The sequence below is a fragment of the Syngnathus scovelli genome, chromosome 2, assembly GCF_024217435.2.
Source record: "Syngnathus scovelli strain Florida chromosome 2, RoL_Ssco_1.2, whole genome shotgun sequence".
Taxonomy (NCBI): Eukaryota; Metazoa; Chordata; class Actinopteri; order Syngnathiformes; family Syngnathidae; genus Syngnathus; species Syngnathus scovelli.
Window position 1 is genome coordinate 22830399 of NC_090848.1, and position 12839 is coordinate 22843237.

A 12839-nucleotide genomic window follows, 5' to 3' on the forward strand; every position below is an offset into this window, starting at 1 on the left:
AGTTTGGAATGAATAGCAAATATGCCATCAAATAACGCCCCATCCGATCTCACCGAGTTCATTTGCTGGCACCACCTGCATGGACACACGCCCTGCTGCATATTCTGTTCCCGTGCCAGAGAGTTTCCGTCATGATGTGCATGCATTAGCAATTATCGGCTGTCAAGATCCATTTGTAGGCAATAATTATTTTAACTGTAATGTATGCAAATGGAGCTGAAGCGTCTTTGGGCTCGTGCCATCCTCTCTGACAACCGAAGCCGTTTATCACTGTCGTTGGGCCACATTGTGTTCAACACTCCTTTTCATATTTTTCACAATTCCACGTGAGAGGGTGTTATTTATAGTTAAAGTTAAGGTCACAATGATCGTTACACACACATCTGGGTGTGGTGAAAATTGTCCTCTGCATTTAACCCATCCCCGTGTGATTTTGATCGATCCCCTGGGGGAAAGCAGCAGCAGTGCTGCGCTCGGGAATCATTTGGTGATCTAACCCCCCCAATTCCAACCCTTAATGCTGAGTGCCAAGCAGGGAGGCAATGGGTCCCATTTTAATAGTCTTTGCTATAACCCGGCCGGGGTTTGAACCCCGGCCGGGTTTGAAACCTTCCAGTCTCAGGGCGGACACTCTACCACTAGGCCACTTATTTTTTATAAATAAAAACAATTATTATAAATGATTGACTAATCTAAAGTGTTTGACGTGCTTTTCACTGTTTGCCAATACAATGGTTGCTATTTTTGGGGTCACCGCAAGTGTTGCTTTTGAAGCTGCAAGGCTTTGGTCTGACTCCAGCGCTAGGAAATACAAATTCAGATACACTTACAAAACAAATTTTTTTTTCTCAAGTTGTTGGTTTTGACTCAACCCGGCCTTCTAGAATAGAAGGGAAACTGTACTGTCCATTGAAGCTTTACTCTGAATCCCACTCAGATCTAGGCAGTCCTTGCCAATCACATTGCAACTCTAATGAATTTTTTCGTATTGAGAAGAAACCAAATCTTTCGATTTACATGTCGATTTAATACAGACTCGAGGGCCTCTTGATAATTTGATGAGTGTGTCAAAGTCACCACTGCATTGTTTTTGATCGGGTCAGTTTCTTGGTGAGAGCATGGCGCACAGTCAGCATGTAGGAACGGCGGTCAGGCAGAAGCCGCTGCTGATCCAGGACTTGCCTGTCACACATGGGTGGCAAGAAAAACTTAGCGCGAGTAGTCGTCGCTTCCTGTACTAAAAATTTGTTGAAAATCAGGCATTGCTTTATTTTTTTGTGGTCCAACAGAATTATAAAAAAGAACAAAAAAAACTTGTGAAATGGCCAAGACGAAAATCATGGTTATGGCGCTTCAGAATAATTGTACATTTAGTTGTTTTCAGGTGTTTGTGGCATTATCCCTTCGGAGGACTGAATTGAAACCAAGTTACTGGGCCACACATTTGGCTCAAGAAAACCTTGAGATTTCATGATATGATATCATGAGTCTTCCAACAATCACAAACACTGAAGAATGCATAAAAAAAAAATAATGGACATTGTCAAGTGTCCTGATCCAAATCCGATTCAAGCTATGAGGAAGGAGCTGAAAAGTGCTGCTCAGAGTTAGTTCTCGTGGAATGTGCCAAAAATACTGTCGACAGGTGCAGGAGTCACATTGTGAATTACAAAAGTGAAGTGCAATATTTTTTGTTTAGAACATCTTAAACACATTTCTGTTTGACCGCAAAAATGAAGTAAATATGAAAATCTCATATTTTAAATGTCAGTATTTTTACCGTATTTATTCTAATTATCGCCCATATTCTAATAATCGCCCAGTGTGTGTTAGCAATGACATAAATAAAAAAAATTACCTCTAATTATCGCCCATGCTGTTAAAAATTCCCCCAAAAACTTTTCCTATGTGACAATCTTCTTTCACACCCAAAGCAGTTCATCGTCTTTTGACATTAGCAAACTACTTTGCTTGTGTTTGTTGGCACGATCGAGAAAAAAATTCCCAGCTTGAATTCTGGCCAGCGACATTCTTTGACTGCCGAACGTGGTTGTGGCGACGTGGATGGCACGGGCCCTCTGCCTCAGGTTCCTAATGAATCCTCTTCCTCACTTTGGATACGTAAACCGATCGGATTACATTGGGAAGGGAGGTGGGGGGGTCAGTACTGCCCCCTCCCAAAAAGGCAGAGTGTCTCAAAAGACTGAAGATTGAATATGACGATGTTCGTTAGGCTCCAAGCGCTCTGACGAGCGCCGTCTTAATGTAGAAAGCGTAAAGATAGATCAGGCGCCACCACCATGCACCTTCATGGCTTTCCCATGCTTTGCTGTTAGTGCATTCTTCTGGGCTTTTATTGGCTTTTTCTTTTGTGTTAGAAACAAACCAGTGGTCACAAGCAACCAGGACTGTGGACTCGGTCGGATTTTTGCACCGAGTCCGGCCTCTTGACCACCGAGTCAGAGTCCAAGTCCGAGTCCGGCAGTCCATTTTTTCTGTTAATTCATGTTACTGCTTAGTCTTTATTCAAGGCTAATGTTGGATTCTGTCCACAATTTAGGGAGCGCGTTATCTGCGCCTCACGGCAAAAGCCTTTGCCAATCACCTGTTATCCAATTTACTCACTGCGTGCTCGTTTGATTTCTTCAGATTTAGGAAAATGCAAAGACACTGAAGCAGAAATTGGACTTACACAGATTGGTTGAGTTCAATCACAATTCTTGTTCAAAAAGCTCTGTTTTCAGGAAAGTACAATACAGCGCTGGGCCCTTCAAGAGCGGAAAGTCTCCATTCAGAAAAGGCAAAGTCCAAGGTTGTTAGATCAGTTTTATATTCAGTAGCACATTGTGGGCCGAGATTGACGGGCGATGAGTCTTAAATACGGTATTTCATACTATAGTGAAACCCCTTCCATCGTGGGTTCCAGACAGGTTCACAATCACGCTTTTTCACAGCTTGTTGTGATCAACCACTACATAGTAGCACACTTGTTTAGTTTGAGAACAGTGGAAATTTGAAAGAAGAACAGCCTAGATTTGTTGAACATTATTGAACGACTACTGCAATCCTGCTCAAAAGAGACAGCTATAGGTTAATTTTACAATACCTACACTACCGTTCAAAGGTTTGGGGTCACCGAGACTGTTAGGGTTTTCCAGGTTATCTTTATCGTAGGATTATGTTGGAATGTAAACTATAATGATGCCGCCTGATCTTTCCTCCTCACAGGTCGACAACCCCATCAATCCAGGAGACTGGGTCTACATCAAGGTCATCAAAAGAAAGAACTGGGCCAGCCCGCGGTGGGAGGGACCGTTCCAAGTTTCTTGCTACTCCCACGGCGGTAAAAAATTCTCAACGGCCCAGCTGGATTCACCTCAGCCACTGCAAGTTGCAGAGAGTGCTGGACCCCTAATTCGGAGTGGTGGGGAAGGCTGACTACAAAGGGGCCCCATCGTTTAGGGTGAGGCGTCTCAATGTTGGTGAAGAATTCATCGATCCCCACTCCGCTAGGCGAGGGGATGTCCCGGTGTCTCTGCCATCCTAGTAGCAACGGGGCTCCATATGCCAGATGGATCCTCTGCTGCGTTGTGGTTGGAGCGTGCTATGGTCTATTGACTCATCTGAACAGACCAAATGACAATGTTGCCCGTGGTAAATGATGGTCACATGATGAGAACTTTGAAGACTGGTCATGGGACCCCAGAAACCCATACGAAACCAACACTTGGTACCGGTATGTCAGGTTCACTGTGAGAGCTCACACACAGGAGGCATGCTATGTGTGTTCGAAACTCCCCCCTTCCTCCACGCAAGTTCGCTTGGAGGCCAAAGCAATGAATGTCACTGAAGCAAAATGTATGGCATCCATGGGAGGAGTTGGATATCAGCACCGTGCCGTCACAGTCAAAGATGCCGACCCTTACCGCCCTGGACTTGCTGACGGTGCCTGTGATCAGCTGTTCTGGACAAATCTCAATGTGACTGTTAAAGGACGGACAATACCACAAGTGGCCTACACAGAGAGACCAGCTGGAGTGAATTGCATATGTTACATCCAAGGTAACAAGACCCACGTCTGCATTAACGACGACTGCTCTCCAGGAGGAAACTGGATGGGAGCTTTGGACATCACCGATGAGTGTCAAGATAAGAGAGCCATTTCAGGTGGTGAGGGCTCTCCAACCAACATGGCTACACCATCGAACAGAACATACTTCATACAGAATGGCTGGTGGCTTTGTGGTCACAAGGTTTATCCGATGCTGCCCGCCAACTGGACAGGAGTGTGTGCACCAGTGTGGGTGACAGACCACACCTATAGGATACGACATCATCTGCTGACAGGAGTACACAACTCTTCTGGACGTCGACGCAGAGCAGTTGCAACCTTTGACCCTCATGACCCTGTCTGGGGTGCGAACGTTCCAGAGGACCATAAAGTATGGTCTGCCGGAGACAAAGTTGTCCTTGCGCTCTTCCCTCAGATTGGGGTTGGGAAACTATCGCTCTTCATCGAGACACTGAACTATCGTTTTCAATCCTTTGTGAATCTCTCGCTGCAAGTCAACGATGGACAAAATAGAGAGATTCAGGCTATTAGACTGATGGTCTTGCAAAACAGGATGGTTCTGGACTTGTTGACGGCAGCACAAGGTGGTGTGTGCCACATCATTGGGACTTCCTGTTGCACATACATACCAGGAGAAAATGACACCCACATAAACGACGCCATGAATTCGCTGAAGAACTTACAGCAGGCCATGTCTAAAGACAAGGTCCCACATCAGTTTGATTTCTTTTCATGGCTATTCTCTGGCAACTGGTGGCAACTGCTGTTGAAATTGCTGTCTCCTGTGCTTGTTGTGCTGGTGGTGTTGTGCTCGTTTACGACCTGCGTTATCCCATGTTTGAAGTCTGCTGTGTCGAGGTTTGTGTCCTCTACTGTAGCCCAAGTTCATATACAACTTCTTAGAGATGACGGATGTGATGACGATAATGACACGTGGATTGCGTAGATGCTGTTCTGTTGGGCATGTTTTACAGAAACTTGATGATTTGACCATCGAAAATGCTTCGCAAGTGATGGATACAATGATGTACTGTTTCTGTGTTTTTCTTTTTATTTTTTTTATTATTCATAGCATTCTGGTCGCCTGTGGCACAGGGGCCGTGTAAGAATTTTCCTGCTAATAACATCTGGCCAGCAGGTTTTTCGCTTACACAATAAGTTTGATCTGGGGTATTGAGGAAATGCCTCATCTTCACTGGAAAGTGTTGCTATCATTGTTTGTTGTTTTTATTTTTACCATTCTACTTTCTTCATTATACGTATATATATATATGTGTTTTTTTTTCTCTTCTTGCTTGTCTTTGTTATTTGGGGTGACATAATCATATGATAAAACAGGAGGGAGATGTTAGGGTTTTCCAGGTTATCTTTATCGTAGGATTATGTTGGAATGTAAACTATAATGATTAAATCAATCTTGTCTTGCCCTCACAATGCAGAGTAAGATGAAGTGGTTGCTTCCTCTGCTTGATTGACCAGCTGCAGGGGAAGCAATCAAAGTTGTTCTGTTTCCCACAACAGTGTAAAACACCCCCTGCTCTGATCTTATCGGAGGCCGGGGGTTCACCAAACCTGTCCACTCTCACCCCCACTCTGTTCCTCCTAATAAATATGCCCTTGCAGGGAGGAGACTTTTAGACTTCATTCTGGAGCGAGTGAACTCTCCACCTGCAGGTGTCTAAAAGAACTTGCCTGTCTCCCGTGTGGTTCTTGCAAAATAAGTTGGAGTGAGCAAATCTCTAACAGAGACAATTTAGTGTTTTCCATGAAAACTAACATAATTGCACAAGGGTTTTCTAATCATCCATTAGCCTTCCAACGCAATTAGTAAACACAATGGACCATTAGAACAATGGAGAGATGGTTGCTGGAAATGGACCTATGTAGATATTGCATTAAAAAAACAGACGTTTACTGCTTGACTAGTCCTTTACCACATGAACAAAAAGTTCAAACAAAAGCGTCGCACTGGGGCGAGACAAAAAGGCTATGGGGATCAAGGCACTAACAAAAAGTGTCGCTCTGTGGCGAGACAAAAAGGCTATGGGGATCAAGGCACTAACAAAAAGCGTCGCTCTGTGGCGAGACAAAAAGGAGGAATCTTACTGAGAGCTCGGATGTGGTCGGGACGAGGCAAGACACACTGGCACAAGACAAGGGGAAGACGCGGACTAAATACACACAAAAGGGCTGGGAGGCAGGTGCTGACAATTAGCGCCAATCACGCCGGTGCCACAATCGGGATCGGGGAAGACAAGACAACCAAACACCGAGGAAGGAAACACGAACTGAAACGGAAGGGATGACAAAATAAAACAGGAAGTAAAGTTACGACACCGACGAGACAGAAAACCGGAAAAATAAACGCGACCGCATGACATAACCCCCCCCCCCTAGGGCCGGATCCCAGACGGCCCAGGAGCCTCAGGGTGAGCTGCATAAAAGTCCTCAAACAGTCCCGGGTCCAAGATATAACTAGGCGGCACCCATTGCTGCTCCTCCGGCCCATAACCCTCCCAGTCCACCAGGTACTGCCAGCCCCGGCCCCTTCTGCGCACGTCCAACAGTTCTTTCACCGTGTAGGCCGTCCCACCTCCCACAGTCCGCGGAGGCGGGGGCGGCGCAGGATCTGGCACCAACGGACTGTCCACAACCGGCTTGACCTTCCCGACGTGAAAGGTGGGGTGGACTGCAAGGGACCTGGGCAAGCGGAGACGCACCGCGGCCGGGTGCACGACCTTGGCGATGGGGAACGGACCCACGAAGCGAGGCGCTAGTTTCCTGGAGTCCCCCCGGTGGGGGAGATCCTTGGCGGACAGCCAAACACGTTGACCCCGCTGGTACACGGGCGCCGGACGTCTCCTCCGGTCAGCCATCCGCTTGACCCGGTCCCCCTGGCGGACCAGCGTGGCCTGCGCCGCCGACCAGACGCGACGACAGCGGCGCACCAAGGCGTGGGCCGAGGTCACCGTCACCTCCGGCTCACTGTCAGGGAAGACTGGGGGCTGGTAGCCATACACGCACTTGAATGGGGACATACCTGTAGCCGTGGTGGGCAGGGAGTTGTGGGCATACTCCACCCAGGTGAGGTTCTTGCTCCACGAGGAGGGGTTCTGGGAGACCAGGCAGCGGAGACCTGTCTCCAACTGCCGGTTGATGCGTTCCGTCTGCCCGTTTTCCTCCGGATGATAGCCCGACGTGAGACTCACGGTTGCCCCTATGAGCCTGCAAAACTCCCTCCAAAATCTGGATATGAATTGGGGCCCCCTATCAGAAACAATGTCCTTTGGGAACCCATAAATCCGGAATATGTGGTCCATCATCACTGTGGCCGTTCGTTTAGCGGACGGGAGCTTGGGCAAGGCAATAAAGTGAGCCATCTTTGAGAATCTGTCTACCACCGTGAGTATGGTTGTTCGCCCATTTGAGGCCGGGAGCCCGGTGACGAAGTCCATGGATATCTCTGCCCACGGACGCGAAGGAATGGGTAGGGGATGCAGCAACCCCATACGGGCGCTGTGGGAGTTCTTATTCCGGGCGCAGACGGGACAGGCTGCGACGTATTCTCTGACGTCTGCCCTCATGGAGGGACACCAGAATCGCTGCTGGACGACAAACAGGGTTCTGCGCATGCCCGGATGACAGGAGAGTCTGGAGGTGTGAGCCCAATGGACGACTTGGGATCGTAATTGATCGGGGACAAATAGTCTGTTCTCAGGGCAACCACTAGGGGGTGGCTCGTTACCATTGGCCCGCTGTACCAGGCCTTCGATAGGCCAGGTCACTGCTCTTACCAGGCAATGAGGAGGCAGAATGGATTCAGGCTTCTTAACTTCTGGATCTGGGTTGTAGACACGGGAGAGGGCGTCAGGCTTGGTGTTTTTAGTTCCCGGTCTGTAAGACAGAGTAAAGTTAAATCGATTGAAAAAAAGTGACCAGCGGGCTTGGCGAGAATTCAATCTCTTAGCTGACTTAATGTATTCTAAATTCTTATGGTCTGTCCAGACCAAAAAGGGCTGCTGTGCTCCCTCCAACCAATGTCTCCATTCTTCCAATGCCAGTTTCACTGCCAACAGTTCGCGATCTCCCACGTCGTGATTCTGTTCGGCTGGCGTCAGCCGTCGAGTCAGGAACGCGCACGGATGGAGCTTGTTGTCGCTCTTGGCTCTCTGTGATAGAATGGCCCCTACTCCTCGATTGGAGGCGTCCACCTCCACCACAAACTGTCGTGACGGGTCGGGAAGCGTGAGGATGGGAGCGGTGCTGAAGCGGTTCTTCAGCTCCTGGAAGGCCGCCTCCGCCTCCGCCGACCAGCGGAAGGGAACCTTAGGGGACGTTAGCGCATGCAAGGGAGCCGCCGTGGCACTGAAACCCTTGATGAACCGCCTATAAAAATGGGCAAAGCCCAGGAATTGCTGCACCTTTCTGCGGGAGTCAGGGGTAGGCCATTCCGTTACCGCGCTAACTTTCGCCGGGTCCATCTCTACTTTGCCCGGGGCTACGATGAAACCGAGAAAAGATACGGTGTTCGTGTGGAATTCACTTTTCTCGGCCTTAACGTACAGTTGGTGTGCAAGGAGTCGTCGCAGCACCGTCTCGACGTGAAACCTATGGGTCTTCAGATCCGGGGAATAAATCAAAATATCATCCAAATATACATACACAAATCGGTCCAAACAGTCTCTCAGAACATCATTTATCATGGCCTGAAACACCGCGGGAGCATTGGTGAGGCCAAATGGCATTACTAAGTATTCAAAGTGTCCTCGATGTGTGTTAAACCCCGTCTTCCATTCGTCCCCTTCCCGGATGCGCACTAGATGGTATGCGTTGCGCAGATCTAACTTTGTGAACACCCGGGCTTGCTGTAATTGGTCGAACACGGTCGACATCAATGGGAGCGGATACCGGTTTTTGATTGTGATCTGATTGAGGGCGCTATAGTCAATACAGGGACGTAGGGTGCCGTCCTTTTTGTCCACGAAAAAGAACCCCGCACCCGCAGGCGACGATGATGGTCGAATCAATCCTGCTTGCAGGGAGGAGTCTATATAATCGTTCAAGGCCTGCTTTTCAGGTCCCGAAAGAGAATAAAGCCTCCCCTTGGGTATGGTTGAACCCGGCAGGAGTTCAATGGCGCAATCATACGGACGGTGGGGGGGTAGGGAGGTAGCCTTGGCCTTGCTGAATACCTCGGCCCATTGGTGGTAACACGCAGGAACCCCGGTTAAGTCTGGAGTTTGCGCGTCTAGAGCAGGAGGCACAGCGCGCGGGTTAGACTTGATACAGGAATCATGACAGTTGGGCCCCCATCCCGTTATTTCCCCTGATCCCCAGTCTATAGCGGGGTTGTGGCGTTGAAGCCATGGATACCCGAGAATGAGGGGGTTCATTGGGGAGGTCACGACATGTAGTCGTATATTCTCATGGTGGGGCCCAATAGACAGCGAGACAGGTTCTGTTATGTGGGTTACCTCAAAAAGTGCCTGTCCATTGAGTGCCTTGGCGTTCACGGGAGTGTTCAGCAGGTCAGTCTTTACCCCCCATCGGCAAGCAAATGCCCAGTCTATCAAGCTTTCATCCGCTCCTGAGTCTATTAGCACTTCAAGTTCTATTTCTTTTCCCAGCTGTGTAATCCTGCCCTTGGGGAGCACTCGCCCCGGGGACAGAGCCGCAGAGAAGGCGCTTACCTTCAGGGTCCTCCTCACCGGGCAAGAGAGGAGGAGGTGTCCGAGCTCACCGCAGTAGTAGCATCTTCCTTCCCGGCGTCGTCGTAACTTCTCCTCCTCTGTCAACTTTGCTCTGCCCAACTGCATCGGTTCTGGCTCCTGGTGCTGCCGATCCCCGTCCGGCCTGGGGTGGTTCGCGTCTAGGACGGAAGGAACGGCTACTGACACGAAGGCGGGGGCGTTCCTGCTTCGGTGCTTCCTCCACTCTTGCAGCCGGTTGTCGGTGCGGATAGCCAGAGCGATGAGGGCGTCAAGATCGGTGGGAAGATCTAGGGGAATGAGCTGATCCTGTATGGATCCAGAAAGGCCTCGGAGGAAGATGTCATACAGCGCCGTCGCGTTCCAGCCGCACTCCGCGGCCAGCGTGCGGAAACGGATGGCGTAATCTCCGACGGTCTCTTGTCCCTGGGCTATCTGACAGAGTTGGCGAGCCTTCTCTCGGTCAGCGGATCGGCACTTTATAAGCACCGCGGATGAAATCGCGGAGCCTCATTCAACTTCCAGCGGGCCGCGCACTCGCGCACGCCGCCCGGTTCAAATTTTCTAAATGCCAACGGCTCTTGCGCCATAAAGAGTCCGCCTCGGCTGGTTCCCCATGTCAGCCAGAACAAGTGAAAATTCGGCCTCTTCCCCTGGAAGTCCGGCCAAGTTTGGCGAATATTTTCTAAGTGCCAACGACTCAACCGAGGTAAAGTGTCCGCCTCGGCTGGTTCCCCATGTCGGCCACCACAAGTGAAAATTCGGTCTCTTCCCCTGGAAGTCTGGCCAAGTTTGGCAAATATTTTCAAAGTGCGAACGACTCAACCGCCGTAAAGTGTCCGCCTCGGCCGGTTCCCCGTGTCGGCCACCACAAGTGAAAATTCGGCCTCTTCCCCTGGAAGTCCGGCCAAGTTTGGCGAATATATTCTAAGTGCCAACGACTCAACCGCCGTAAAGTGTCCGCCTCGGCTGGTTCCTCCGGTCGGCCAGAAGAAGTGAAAATTCGGCCTCTTCCCCTGGAAGTCTGGCCAAGTTTGGCGAATATTTTCTAAGTGCCAACGACATTCATTTAGACATGGCGATTGAATGCTTACGTACCGGTAGTTATTGTCGTTGCTTGACGCGCGATGACTCGCACATTCGCTCAATACCCAGTACTTCCCCCTAGCAGTCATTGTCGCTGCCTGGCTTTCGATGTCCGTTATTGAGGTGAGAATATTTGAAATTGTTGCTGAGGATGCGTGTTAATGCGACGAACGCTTTATAATGATTCAGTTTCTCGCTGTTTGATGAGCCTGACGGACGCACACCCACGCACAATGAGATGCATGAGAAACAGCCTTGGTTACCATCACATTTGAAGCGATGAATACGAAGTTAAATTTTATGACTTGGTGTATAAGTCGAGGTCGATTTTTTTCGGTCGATTTTGGATCGAAAAAGGTCGACCAATACACCGGCAAATACGGTATTTTACCTATGAAAAGTTTGAAAGGTTTCGAAATGGTCACCCCGCTCTCTGGTTCCAGTGAAGAGGCTGTGTTCTTTGCTAAATGAGTGACTTTGAAAAATCAGGGCAAAAGCCTCCTTTTGACTCTTACACTCCCTGATGGTCAAATTCGTCTTCCAAATGCCACCTTGTTTAACACTTCTTGTTGGGGTTTTCAACTGTGGGCTTGGTCCTCTGGAATCGATCCTCACTTTCCTATTGCTATTTGCATTAATAAAACAATGTCGGTCGCAGACCGTCCCGTTACAAATAATTACACCCTGTCAGCAGGAGCAAAAATCACAAGTATCACTCACTGATGTAGACAGCTATTTTGTGACCTCCACAGGGATAAGCGGTCAAACCAACAACTGGCTTCTTATGGCTGAGCAGGCCGCGAAGATGGCTAACACCAGTTGCATTGCATGCATGGGTCCAAGACCTCTTTTTGAAAATCATACCTGCAAATATAGTTCCTAAGTGTGCTGTTGCTTTAATGTTAAACCCATCCATTTCACCCACTCATGATTGTTTTAAATGGGATAAGGTTTACCCTGTTGCCTCTATGACAAAATCTAAACCCCTTTTTTCGTCCGATGTAGCTAAGGGTAATTTTACATGCATTAGATTACCTGGTACCGGTGAGAAGCTCGGCGCCCTACCTGCTCCATGGTGTGGGTCCATGGCCAATGTCACTGCCCCTTTTTTGCCCATTGCTCGTAGTGATATTTGGTTTTGGTGTAATAGTAACAAACTTTATGATAGGTTGCCTTTCAACAGCTCCGGAATTTGCGCTTTGGTACCCTATTGCTACCTGTTCATTTGATACCAATGTCCTCTTATGATCTGACATCTTTTGCTAAGTCAGTAGTGCCCGTATTCTGGCCGAGAACGAAACGAAACGCCGAATGGCGGGGCGCAGCTAATCCAACTTACATAGACGCCATTGGTGTTCCTAGAGGAGTACCGGATGAGTATAAGCTGGTGAATCAGATAGCAGCTGGTTTTGAATCCGCCCTGTGTTGGTGGTGTACTATTAACAAAAATGTTGACAGGATTAACTACGTCCATTACAACGTGCAGAGGCTTGGAAACTGGTCCGAGGCGGGTTTCAAGGCGGTCCACTCCCAACTGGCCGCTACTTCCCTCATGGCTTTCCAGAATCAAATGGCCCTTGACATGCTACTCTCAAAAGAGGGCGGTGTCTGCGCCATGTTCGGTGAGCAATGTTGCACGTTTATTCCAAATAATACTGCAGCCAGCGGAAGCCTGTCCCAGGCCCTTGAGGGCCTGCGGACCTTGAACGGGAAGATGAAGGAACACGGTGGGGTGAACACAGAGGTTTGGACCGACTGGTTGAACGTGTTCGGAAAGTACCGCACCCTGGTTTCCTCTGCCCTGGTCTCCATTGCCGTTTTCTCTGCCATTTTGACCTTGTGTGGATGTTGTTGCATTCCTTATCTCCGATCCCTAATTAACAGGCTAATTACAACTGCTATCTCTCCACCAGCTGAGACTTTCCCGTTGCTCCAAAGGGATGACCTTTTGATCGACGCGGGTTCCTTCTCTA